Genomic DNA, 13,019 nt, shown 5'->3' with positions numbered 1-13,019 from the left:
ACCAAAGCATGTGGTCACTCGGAAACATGGGTGCCGAGGCTAAGACTTGGTGACCTCACCAGGGCTGCTCTTTACCACGTGTCAGGTCCTCGCACACGTGAGTTAACTGGAGAGCTGTCTGTCAACTTCCTAAACATGCTCCGCTTCCTCGTTTGGTGACACTGAGCTCTCAGGCCCTCTGTCAAAGGGGAGGAACCATCTTGGACCCTGACCACTGCTCATCCGCTTCCTCAGCTCCTTCATGGGAAGACGGGTCCGGCTAAAGGACGTCTCCAGGCTCGCCATCAGGAAGGAGTCCGGTGGCGTGGACGTGGGACGAAGCACCCAGCGATGTCCTTTACGGACACACACACATTCCCACGTCTGCCGACTATCCTCCAACACCTGCCCCACCCTCTCAGTCTGGCCCCTGGCTTACATCTGGGTTCTGCCCTCCTGACGGGACCTCCCTAGGGAGGCCATCCTGCAAACACCTCTGTGCCCCAAGCTCCCAGGCATTTGCTGTTGGCCCTACGGCATCGGGGCTGCCAGAAAACACCACCTCGCTCCCCAAGCACAGACAGTGCACTTCGCACTGGAGTGTAAAAACGTTCGTGTTTTAGATACTGTTTTCCAATCCATGTACTTCTGGATACCAGGGAGATTACTAGTAAATATTACACAGCCCTTGAAACACCCAGAACGGCTGGGAGACATGCAGACAACGTATCATGGAAACCCCTGGGGAAGGAAATCATCGTCACTGTTATTTCGGTCCTGCAGGCCCTCAAAGGTGGGACCCCTTTTTGCCAGAGAGCAAACTATCTGAAACCTCAGCCTCTTGGTCTTAGTGTAACATGACGTAGGTTTCCAGAGAGAATCCAGAGCTTCTGCTGAGAATGGATCAGAGCGACAGGGTACACTTACCTGAAAGAGGACTGAGTATTTTACGAACTCCGCAGGCGGAAGTCACAGGGAACCCTTCCTCCCTTCAAGTACTCTCTGCTGCACGAAACAGCTAAAAACAGAGAAAAGAAGAGATCGCTATTGCTTTTTCATTTGACAAAAATAGGCAGGCTGTTAAATACATACAACAACAGAAAATGAAAATTCTTTTAAAAACTGGTCAATAAATTTAAAAAAGCAGATAACGAACACGGAGGTAAACCAAACTGTGTTAGCTTTTACATGCACATCTCAGTTAGAAGCTAAGCGTTTTTTGTTCACCTGGACTAGTTTTTGCAGGAGACGTTTAACCGCAGATGGCAAGTGTAAAGATAGAAGAACATCAACACCAAGTTGTGGGAAGTCACACAAACGAAGGTTGACAGGGCGTCATCTCATCCTCAGAACTGCTGCTCTACACGCGGGAGTCCGCGCGTGCGCAGGGAGTGCGTGACAGGCTGCCAGAGTCTCAAAGGGCCTTAGAGCCCCCCTGGGACAAACCCCACTTCAGTCCAGGACACAGAGCCCGCTCAGGGTGAGGGCTCAGCACAGCCCACCCAGCTGGCTGGGGCAGAGCTCCTGGCCGCCACAGGGGCACCCTTCACAGCACTGCAGCCTCTGCCACGCCGGTAGCCAATTATTTCATTCATTCATTCATTCATTCATTCATTCACTCTCCAGGACTGACTGAGCACTTTCTACAGACCAAGTTCTGTTCTAGCCTCTGGGGGTTAAGACCAAGCCTCTGACCTCCAGAGAGGGGAGACTAAACGTGACAGATACCGTCTTAGGCTGTCCCACTGGAAAGGGCAGTTGGGGACACTTGAGCATAACCCCGAAGGCACTGAGGGAACCAAGCCTTGGGTCTCCTGGGGGAAGCACCCTCCGAGTAGCGGGGCAGCCGGGGCCCCAGGCAGGAGGAATAAGGAGGCCGACGTGGCTGGAGCGGGGGCCCTGGGGACACACGGGAAGGCGGCTGAGCCTGTGGCCATGGATGAACCAACCCGTGGAATGCAGGCAGCGGAGGGCAGAACCTCGGAGAACATCTATGTAGAAGGGGGGCAGAAAAGGCAGCTGGGAAGGAACATCCAGGGACGGGAGGCCAGCACGGTCGGCTGCGGGCTCTGCAAGCAGCTCTGATGGAGGATACTTCCAGCTCAGCGAGGAGGGCAGGGAAAGGACAGGGGGGAAGACAGAGGCTGCTCTTCTGACGGGCTGTGCAAACGGCGGCGCGCAAGCCTGACAGGGCAGAACACTAGAGCATCTGGAGGGTGTTCCGACTGCAGGCCCCAGAGTATCGGAAACGCAGGGCCTGGTTCCACGTAGACATTTTCCTGGCGGCGAGAGCTAATGCAAATGTGTGACCCTTAAGCGGGACGTCCCCTCCAAATCTGGCAAGATTGAAAATGTGTCTAAATTCCATCAACTGTATACGGAGAGCAGAAGACCTTAATCATAGGAAGGTCAAGTGCCAAGTGTTATATTCCAAGCCCAGAATTTACAAGCTTGTCTTTAAGGAGCACATACAAAATAAACGACTGAAATAAATAAAAGAGCTAATTAAATAAATAAAACAGTCAACCGGCATCCCATCGCAAATAACTCCTGTCAATGCAAGCAGTTCCAAAAGCCATCCCTAAGTCACTTAAGAGTACAACAGTAAGCAAGCTGTTTTGCGATGCCTTTAAGATGCATCTTCAAATGACTGGATGCATTTAAAAAGTTTTTCCGAATCCCACGTGATATGAATCTATTGCAATAAAAATACTTCCAGGCAGCAATCTAGTGTGCATCCTGAGGAGGGTTAGGAGGAGGAAGAAAAGACACGACAGTTCCTATTTATGACATCTAATATTACAGATCACACATAAGGCAATAGGGAGACTGAAAGTCCATATCAAAGAGGAACCAGGTCTGTGGCCCACCCTGACTCCTACTTGACGCTAAGCGCGCTGTATGTGGTGCAAAAAAGTTCTAGATCGAGCACCACTGCCCCTGTCCTGAAGTCTTCACACCCCACCCCTGGTCACTCCTCCTCAGGATCCCCAAGCTGGCTGCCTCCCTTTGCTCCCTGCACCCCATTATTATTTATCTCACGGCCTCTCCTGCACAATCTGCCACTTCCTGCAGAGACGGCTGCTCCTTCTTTCCTTTCTTAAGGCTTAGCACAGAACCCAGCAAACGGTACTAGACACACTTAGATGAGGCCTAATGGCTCCTCAAACATTTTTCCAACCCAGGCAGGTTCTGGAGGCTCGACCCTGAAATACTTCTCAATTGTGAATGACGGGCCTCCCTCAGTGCTTTCGATGCCACAGATGCCAGGGGACCAGCCAGAGAGCCGCCTGCAGGCACCACCTGGAAACTCTTCACCCCATGCCCCGGACTGCCCCCCACTCCTTCCTTTTTACTGTAACTTTCAGGCCCTGTCCGGCCCAGTGGCTCTGTGGCACACATCATATTCTACATGGAAGGACTTTTCATTTTTAAACTGATTGTCATTTTTCCTGCTGTCATTATAAGCCCCTAGAAGAAAAAGTGAGAAAGTGTCTCTTATAGCAGACAGTGTTTTAAGTTTAAAATATTATATGCTTTATACTCTCCTTCATGCTAATAGACCTGTTTTTGATTGGTCAGAAATGTCATTCATCAATAAAGAGTTATGGAATTACAAGGATGAGAGAGGACAAAATTTTAAAGTGCCCAAGACATTTGTGTTTACTTTCTAATCTCAGAAATACATAAAGATTCCCCTTCGTGTAGTTAAAAAAAAAAAGTTACGATGTGATTCATCTGAAGATAAAAGTGCAGATTTTGTTACTTTGCAAAAACATAAATAACATTTTACTCAGTGCTATTAGAAAAATGCCCCCTTAGTGTATGTTCAAAGGCCCTCCGGGATATCATAGTAAATTACTACACAATATTCACACACGGTTATATTTATATTTATCTTTTTATGAAGCTCCTTCTAGACACAGCAAGTCTTTTAAGATCCAACCCGGAGAAGCAGCATCAGCCAGAACCACTTCCCATGGCTTTTCCCGTGACGCACAGCCTAACAACGATGCTTGCAGGGGGGAGTCACACAGCTTGCGTTTGAGCAATAATCTACTTTTAAGGCAGCCGACTTCTTAGAATGCTCTAAGACCAGGGTAAGTTAGGAAGCGTTTCACGAGATAAGAAAAGGGAGAGGGGGGCAGACAACGAGGGGATCGCATCAGCTTATTCCTCCCCAAGCGAGGGTCTAAGCCCGTCTGCGGATAGGACGTTATTTTCCACGTCTGCACGGGGAGCACCTCAGGCAGAGGATGAAGAGGCAGGAGGGCTCCGGGCAGGTGAGGAAGAACAAAGCCCAGAACTGAGCTGCGCCCTCCGCTCCCCACCAGGCAACAGCCTTGTGAAACGTGACTGGGGCGTGGTTTGCGTCGTCGGGGCGCCCAAGGAGGAAGTCAGTGCCCCCCGCCGGGTGACCCCTCCAGTGCCCATTTCACCAGACAGGGCATCTCAAAACCCAGACGCCGGATGACGGTGAACCACACTCAACTTTCTTATTACAGGCGACACCCCGTCACAATGAACGACAAACTTTCAGAATACTCCTTGTTCTTCGCTTCAAACTGTTATCTGGGAGAAACAGTACATCCCAGGAATGGATGAGGGGGGTGGAATTCGCAGGGGCTGAGGGTATGGATGGGGAGGGAAGCACGGTTAGGATTCTGAAGTTTTCCTCGACCAAAGAACACGACGAACCCCTTGAACCAGATTATAGCTTCAAATCAAAGCAGCTACTTGAACCAAATTTTGCAATGGCAATGTCTGGCTTTTCAGGAGCAGGGAGATAATTCCTGACGCCTTCAGACACCAGCAGAGCTCTCCACGGATCCCAGACGCATGGTGGCAGCCAGCCAGCCGTGTGACTGGTGACTCAATACACAAGTTTCTGTGGTCTCCACCTTCTCATACAGTGAGGACATCGGTATTTAAGTTTGGGGGCTAAATGGTGGCAAGGGGCTCTTCCCGAATAAAACAGAACTCTACGGAGAAGGTACGCGGAGAAGCAGACACTCGCATTGCATCTGTTTGCATGTGTTTAAGCTCAGCCTTGGCCGTTTAAATATTTTTCCTTCTGAATGTATCACCTGTATCACAGAATTCAAGATTATTTATTGTTTGATTTGGAAAATCATCCAGGCAACCATGAAGAGAAATTTTAAAATGTTGTCAAACATAAGTCAAAGTGGTGAGAACCCCACCTTCTGTGATTTCAACTCCCCAAACAGCATCTTTGTTAAACAAAGCCCGAGTCAAAAATTCTGTTCAGCACAGGCCGAATACACACCTAGAAGTGTTTCTGGCAGAACGGGATATGCTAACATCCTCTATCTGAAAAAAGCTTCAGGAAAACTACAGAAGGGGAAACAAAGAGAACCATCCAAAATGAAGGCTGCACACATCTTTGAAGAAACAATGGACATTACTTCTGCTGAGACGCTGCGATGACACCAGGAGACCCGCTGCTCTGTCCTAATTAAAGTGTATTTCTCTGAACTCTCCTCCACGGCTCATTATTCAGGAGAGTCCGGACCCCATGCAAACAGAGTCGACAGGGCACTGAAACGCACCTCCAAAGACACCTAAATGGATGCAACATCGGGCTTTTCCTAAACAGCAGAGAACCAATAAGAAGCTCTCCCCAGCACATGCACTCTTGAGTCCAGGTAAAAACAACATTCCTACATGAAGACGGTAGCTGTCTACCAGCGCAGCCTTCTCCGGGAGGACATATTTTACATGGAACGCCGGAGAGCATGTGATAGTAACAAAAGCAAGATCAAACTAAACAGATGACATGATGCCCACACTTCGTTTCATGCATGGCCGTGTTTTTCAGGCGAGATAAAGACTCAAAGTAATTACCATGAACTGAAACTTCTTCCTTGATCTCCTCTGGCAGCCGGCAGTCGGTGACTGCCTTGCTCTCTCAACAAAGACGATCGCCTTCTCCTCGGTGCCTGATCCCTCCTGTAACGTTACCAGCTAAGCACCTCCACCGTGGCCAGAACGCAGCACAGTATCTCTGTATCCGTGTCTCCAATGCAGCATAAAGAGTGCTGTGGAAACCTATCAAACCGGCGAGCAGCTAGGCGAGCAGCCAATGAGGGCGCGGCTCGGGCAGAACCCGGCACATGCTCTCTGAGGCTCAGGCTGTCACCGGCGTTTAGCAGGCTGCTAATCTAATTATAGCTAGTTTGCTAGCACAGAGCGATTGGAGCAAAGCACAGGAGCAAATTAAATTTTAATAAACGAAACCCCACGGACAGAATCATCTTGATTTCCTGTCATTTTGAGGGTTAATGTGTCACCTTACAAACCAGAAGTGGTTTTTAAAGTGCATTCTTGTTTTTCTTCCGATCTAGAGAAACAAAGAGTGGTTAAATCAATGTATGGTATAGCCAGTTTCCTTCAACTTAACAGGTTCCAAAGAATATGAAAAATAATGTGTATCTATATATATATATATAATATATAGGTATAACTGAATCACTTTGCTGTACAGGAGAAATTAATACGACACTGTAAATCAATTATACTTCTATAACATAAATTTTAAAAAATACTTCACAGATTCCAGCACTGAAGAATAAATAATAAAGTCAACAGTAGGAAGGTATTAGTGGTGGTGCTATAAAATCTGAGACTTCACTTTATTCACCCTGATTAGCAATTTGCCACTTATTTGTCCTAAAGTGCTAATTAGTCTCTCAGTATAGGTTTGAAATACCCATCGTGGAAATGTACTAATCAAGGTGTCAAAAATCATCACCTTGGCTACACTGGTGAATCATAATTCAGAGGTACAAGAGATGGAAAAGGAATATCAGAAGCCACTGTAAAGGAAAAATTAAGGAAATCTGCCCACGGCACAACTTAATGGTAACAGTAGTTCTAGAAGCTGAATCTTACAAGAGGCACAGGAGAAAACCATGCATTCCAACCGCCAGGCTGCCTGGATCAGCTACTCCCTCCCGGGTGACTTGGGGCCGGATGTCTGTGGGTCTCAGAGGCGGCAGTGGGAGGCACCCTGCAGCATCACCGCCAGCAGCAATGAGCACTGAGCTCTCAGCGCAGGGCCTGGCACAGAGCGAGTTCTAAACTAAGCTATTATTAATAGCAGCAACCTTTTCACAATGCCATAGTGTCTCCCCTCCTTTTCTGGTATCAGACTACTCAAAAGAGAAGTATCTAAACTTCTCCAGTGTACAGCTTTGTCAGAAACGCCGTTTAGAAGTAATTCATGGTGACAAGCCAAGAGCAGGCTTGATTAATCATGCAGAACCATTATTGGCACTCAGTGTAGTAACAAACATTATTTCACCTACTTCTCTCTGGATATGCGTTAGTCACTAATTTCAGTTTATTCTATATGAACCAGTCTCAAAAGGAATTTTCAGGAACTTGGGGTTTACAATTGCATTTCGTTAATGATTTGCAATACAGATTAAATGCCATTATACATTTGAGAAAGTGTTTTCGATGGAATATAAATTGGGGCAAGTCTGTAATGAGGAGGTTGATTAAATTTAAAATGACGCATTTATGTGAAAAGGGGAGAGGAGAGAGGTCAGCTAGTCAAATGCAACTTTTGTCCCGTAACCATTTATTTATTTGTTTTCCCTTCAAAGTCATTTCTTCAATGGGTTCCACAAAATTAACAGTCCTCCAATGATATGAATCAAATCTGTTAATCTGTTAAACTTCTTTTCTGTAATTCCCCCAAATCGGTATATGTTCTATCGGTCAAGTTCCAATCCAATGATAACATGCAAACTTCTCATTTGTGTAGTTATGCTGTGCTCTGGTTTTTCTCTGAAAACCTTTACAAAAAGCTGACATGCTCAACAGGCATTATGATTTGCTCTGAGGAACCAAAGAGTCTCAGGGGTTAATTAGTAGCTGTGGAAAAAAATACTGACTAAGCGGCATCCTTTATCCTTCCATCTTTGGGTACCACAAACTGGATGGGAAACAAACTAAGGAAAGGAACAGCATGGCCCACAAACGTCAGGGGAAAGCACAGAAACTCACGGTCTGTACATCCAAGAGTGAAAAAGTGGGTAGAAATGTAGACACAGACACCAACTGTGAGAAAAGATGATAGAGACAAATTTTCTCACATGTGCTACCTTGAAGCAGCGGCCATGTGGATTATGAAACCGCCATCACCATTATCAGGAGATAAAACTTCAAGAGGAACTGGCTTCAGTGATTTGGCCTAAGGCACCGCTCCCTGGAGGCTGCCAGGATACAGCCTGGTACCACTCGCAGGCGTTCATCTGGGAAACGCTAACAGCTCTTCCTCTTCACGTAACAGACTGCTGGCTCAGAAAGGGGGCACTTTTAAAAAGCTGTTTGATTAATTTGTCCCGCTCCTGTTTTGTATAAGACATTTAAAGAGACACTTTTAAGAGAAAGAAGCAACTGATCCTTTCTTAGGTCTCCTGTTGAGAGCCCCTGTATTAGTTTGAAACTGAGTAACAGTTAATTGCTGATCTCTCTTATTGCCCCTCTGCCGGGGGAGCCTAGATTTTTTTTTTTTTTTTAAACCTCTGGAATGAGGGCTTTTGTCTTTGAACTTCAGGCAACTCTGCCTCGATTCTGAAAAATCAAAACTCGGTGAAGAGTTTGGGGCACCTACTCCGTGTAAGGACAGCGCTGGACATTAGGGACCCTGCAGGGAGCTGGCAGGGGCCCCGGATTCTCAGTGGCGCTTCCACTCTAATGAGGGATAAACAGTAAGCGATGCATCAACGCAGGGGTAATTATGATGGGGGGCAAAGTGCTGCGAAAGGATACAAGTTGGGGGTGAGAGTCTGGTCTGCAGTTGGAGGATGCTTTTGGCTGGAGGGTGGGTGTGACCAAGAGAGCTAGGAAGTCCCGGAGAGACGGAGGGAGCCAGGGGACCCAGGCGGAAGGCAGAGGCACAGCTGCCAACAGCAGACTCGGGGCGAGCAAAGGGTTTGGTCCGAGCTTCTGGAAAGCTGCGCGTTGAATGTATCCTCAACAGGAAGGGCGTATCCTCCAGCTCCCCTTCTTTCTAGTAAGTCTCACCCTCACTTACACCCTGCTCTGCACGAGGCGGGAAAACATGTACGTTTCACACTGGCTGCACGGGGCGGGGGAGGGGAGCAGGTGACAGTCCCCCAGAAACGTCCACCGCACCGAATGGGGTTCTGCAAGTTCTGATTTGATTCTCTAACCTTGGAGGACGAGGAGAGGAAAGCCTGGGTATCAAGAAGGGCCACGTACAGAAGTTGAGACACAGATGTAGAGAACAAACGTGTGGACACCAAGGTGGGGAAAACCGCGGTGGAGTGGGGGTGGCGGTGCACTGAATCGGGCGATTGGGACTGACATGTAGACACTGATGTGTATTAAATGGATGACTAGTAAGAACCTGCAGCATAAAAAAAAAACAAACAAACGAAAAAAACAACTAATACTAAACTTTCTTTGGGTTCTTTGTATGGAAATATGTTAATATAAATGCTTCAGACATTACATGAAATTTCTAACAATCTTATATGTGCTGGTATAATGTTATATAAGTCATAATTCCAGTTATTACTTTAAAATGTACATCTCAGAAATAACTAAATAATAATAATAAAAAGAAGGGCCATGCAGAGCGCGGCGACCGTCTTCCTCCCTTGGAAAGGAAATCGGGGCTCATGTAGGCAGAATGGTTCTAAGCCCACGGCTCCAAGATAACTGTAGACTGGTCAGAAGATTCACGCCGGGACCACCTCAGTGTTGGCTGTGGGTCAAGCTGCGTCTTGCCGGAAGGGACCCAGAACTCCGTTAGATATAATAATATTTAGACATCATTATCTAATAAGTGCTATGAATTAGGTGGCAGAGGTTCTCCTGAGCTTATTAGCTTCTCTTCTGTCCTCAAACCGTACCATGTCTTCCGAATGCTGCCAGGCATCTTCTAGGACGTGAAAGTGTTTTTACCTCGTGGGTAATCTCTGTACTACCAAAAGGACCAGGATTTGACTCTCTCTATTGACCATCGGATAATTCCTACAAAACCTTAATTTATAATAAGTGGATTAATGTCCTCAATTTCAGCTCTGTCTTCTAACGTGGAATGCCCACACATTTCAGTTAAATGCAGTTTCCTACAGTTGTAGATAGTTCTGTGAAGCATCAGTACTGGTTCTGGAATGTAGCTCTACCACATGTATTGTCCAAATTCAGGGCATGTAATCCTGCATGGGTAACGTCTGTAAAGCATCAGTACCAGTTCTGGAATGCAACTCTACACGTATGGTCCAAAGTCAAGGCATGTAATCTTGCATGGGTAACGCATGCTGCTATTCTAAGTAAAAACTACATGGCAGAACTTCAAGTATGCATGGCATGAATGTTCATAATTGTGTTTTAACATTACTAATTTTGAAAGATTAGGCTCTTATCCAAACAAATACGTAACTACAGAACATAGTTTGGTATGAAATTCATCTGGGGTCCTTATGAAACTTTTATTAAAGTCAGCAGAGGCCAAAGAATAGCTGTCTTGAAAAATGTCATATCAGAACTTCGGAGGTTACAGTCTGAAGGATACTCCTTGAGAGAATTACGTTGCTAGAACAATATCATCATATACTTCTCACCTTCTATCCCATTATTTTTTATCCCAATCTGGCCACCTTCCAGCTGGTAACCTTGGGTAGATTACTTAACTTCCTCATGCTTGAATTTTCTCATCTGTAATATGAGTCTCATGATGAGGTGTGATTAAATGAGTTAATATAGAGAGAAAGCATTTAGGAAGGGCTCAGCATTGTGTAAACGTTATCTAAGTTCTCTCCACTTGGCTGACGGCAAAATTAAAACATCCAGGCCAGGTGATTTTAATGTAACTAGGAAAACTCACCCTCTGTAGAAAAAGAACTAGATAATAAAAATAAATAACTATCATGCATGCCCTGAGCACAACCCAGATGGGAAATGCTACACTGTTAAGAGTTTGTTAATAACATCTAGAAATTCTGAAACTTATACAAGCATGACTTTTTTTTCTGGGACAATTTGGAAAAACTTCTTGAAAATTTTACAAGTATGTATACCTTTCCCCTGGCCACTCACTCAGGGAAAATCACCCCCAGGAAATAGTTGGGATCATATGCTAAATTAGAAATGATTCAGGACATGTGCAAAAAAATACAAGTAAGGAATTTACCACAGTCTCCTTTATAGAACCAAGAGAAAAGAAACAAAAAAAAGCAGCAAAAATCTTATTCGACACTATAGCTACTACATAAATAATGGCGTATAGATAAAATGAATGGAACGGTATGCAGCTATACAAAAGTGATACTATAGAATATTTATTAAACGGAAATATAGCTGAATATTAAGTGAGAGTCAAATCGATGTATATTATGATTCTATTTTTGTTAAAATTATCTCTCTGTGCATACATGCTCATATCTCTGTGACTATATACCGAGAAAAAGTCCAGGGGCAAATGTCACAATGTGAATAGTTTTTATCTTTGCATGGTCAACTTGTCCAAATTGTTTCATTTTTCTACTGTGCTACTCACGCTGAACATAAATTTTTAATTAAAACTTGACATTTTTCCCACTCCCACCCAAGGAAAGGAAAAAACTAGGGGTGGCACGTTTTAAATGAGTGGCCCCTCTAAAATCTCAGACTTGGAGGTTCCTGCTGCCTTCCCTGGCTCTGGCCTCCAGCTAGTCTACAGGATGCAGCTCAGCCTTTCCAACCAGCTAGTAAGCAGCAGTCTCAGCAAACACAATTTTGATGTACTAATCTATCCCAGCCAGAACTCAAACCATCAGGGTGGGAACCGCAAGTTCAGCCTGGATTGTCAGCCAATCTGCTGCTGCTGATTTAGGCATTAGGGCCTCTGCTGACACTAGAGCAAGTCCTCACTGTAAAGTACTGTACGGCTCAGACATTCCTTCCCTGAGTTATTTGGGTAATTCCCTCCTTTTATCTAAAGGCGCTCTTATGCACTTAAAAGACATGTCCAGGTTCAAACGCCTGGAAAGAAACCAGTAAGTTTAAGTGATGGAGAAAGAAAGGAAAACAATTTCTTTGGATATAAAGTTAGAAACATTAGCGTCACTGAAGACTGACCGGAACCTTGGCACGTTTCGGAAGCTTATGGATTGTTACCTACTCTAGTAGGAATCAAGTTTAAAATAAGGTAAAGCAAAGCAATCACCTTTCAGTGTGTCTGCCTATACGGCTACTGACTCTGTTTTTGCTTTCACAGCTTGAAAAGTCTTGTGAACCACAGCTCAGTATCATTAACAGATAAATGGTTCCAAGGTTTTGTTAGAAAGATATTTCCATTGATATGTGTATATTTTAAAGGTAATTTTATGATATCTAGGGACCAATTTTTAAAGTTCTACAATAGAAAATAATGTGCAAGTGGGGTTTATTTAACAGAAATTTGCCTTGAAGCAAACTGAGCTCTGTTCTACCTATACTGGTAAGTGTGTAATTACCTGTAAAGCCAAAAGCCGAGAATTTTTTTTTTTTCTTACTGAAAATAATCACCCCCCAGTTTCTCATTTGAATGTTAAGTTTTTCATAAATGGTTTTCTGAATCTGGATTCCCTAGATTTCTCCTGTTTCTGTTTTCATATGAAGAGATACTTTTCTACGTTTTCTTTTACAGCAAAGAGACAAATTTTTCATTATGCAATCCTGTTCAAGGCAGGGACAATAATTAGGGAAGTGTTTTCATTTAACAGATGTTATTCTCCTGGAAAGTTTACCACTCAGTGATTTGAACAGAAAAAGTACTGTGTCCTTCAAGAATGAGGAAGACCTTACTGAAGAGAAAGAATCCTTTGAAAATATGAACATCTGAATATAGTTTCTAAGTAAAGAAGAAAATCTGTGTCACTTATTTAAGGTTCTTTCTTGGGGTAATAAGGTATGCTTTATGGACACAATAAAGAAAACAGTTTCCCTCTAAATGGCACTGAAACAGTTTGTAAATCTCTGGTGATGTTTACAAGTTATTTCTGCAGATGTGGGTTCTC

General features: G+C 44.8%; 1 protein-coding gene across 6 annotated transcripts in view; it reads right to left on the bottom strand.

The window, feature by feature from the left end:
* Positions 1-13,019, bottom strand: part of FAM110B (family with sequence similarity 110 member B) — a 133,177-nt gene that overhangs the window by 58,365 nt on the left and 61,793 nt on the right. For 3 of the 6 annotated variants that reach the window (XM_067017331.1, XM_067017332.1, XM_067017330.1), the window contains one exon: positions 907-997. The exons of 1 other annotated variant lie outside the window; for it this stretch is intronic. The gene's annotated coding sequence lies outside the window, so the exon portion shown is untranslated. Of the gene's footprint in view, positions 1-906; positions 998-5,844; positions 6,124-6,248; positions 6,341-13,019 lie in introns of those variants that run through there. 2 more of the 6 variants (XM_059043663.2, XR_010837468.1) reach the window with 2 other exon arrangements.

This window comes from Kogia breviceps, chromosome 17 (genome assembly GCF_026419965.1).
Source record: "Kogia breviceps isolate mKogBre1 chromosome 17, mKogBre1 haplotype 1, whole genome shotgun sequence".
Classification (NCBI taxonomy): Eukaryota; Metazoa; Chordata; class Mammalia; order Artiodactyla; family Physeteridae; genus Kogia; species Kogia breviceps.
The sequence above is the reverse complement of the archived record's forward strand: the minus strand, read 5'-3'. Positions and strand labels throughout refer to the sequence as shown.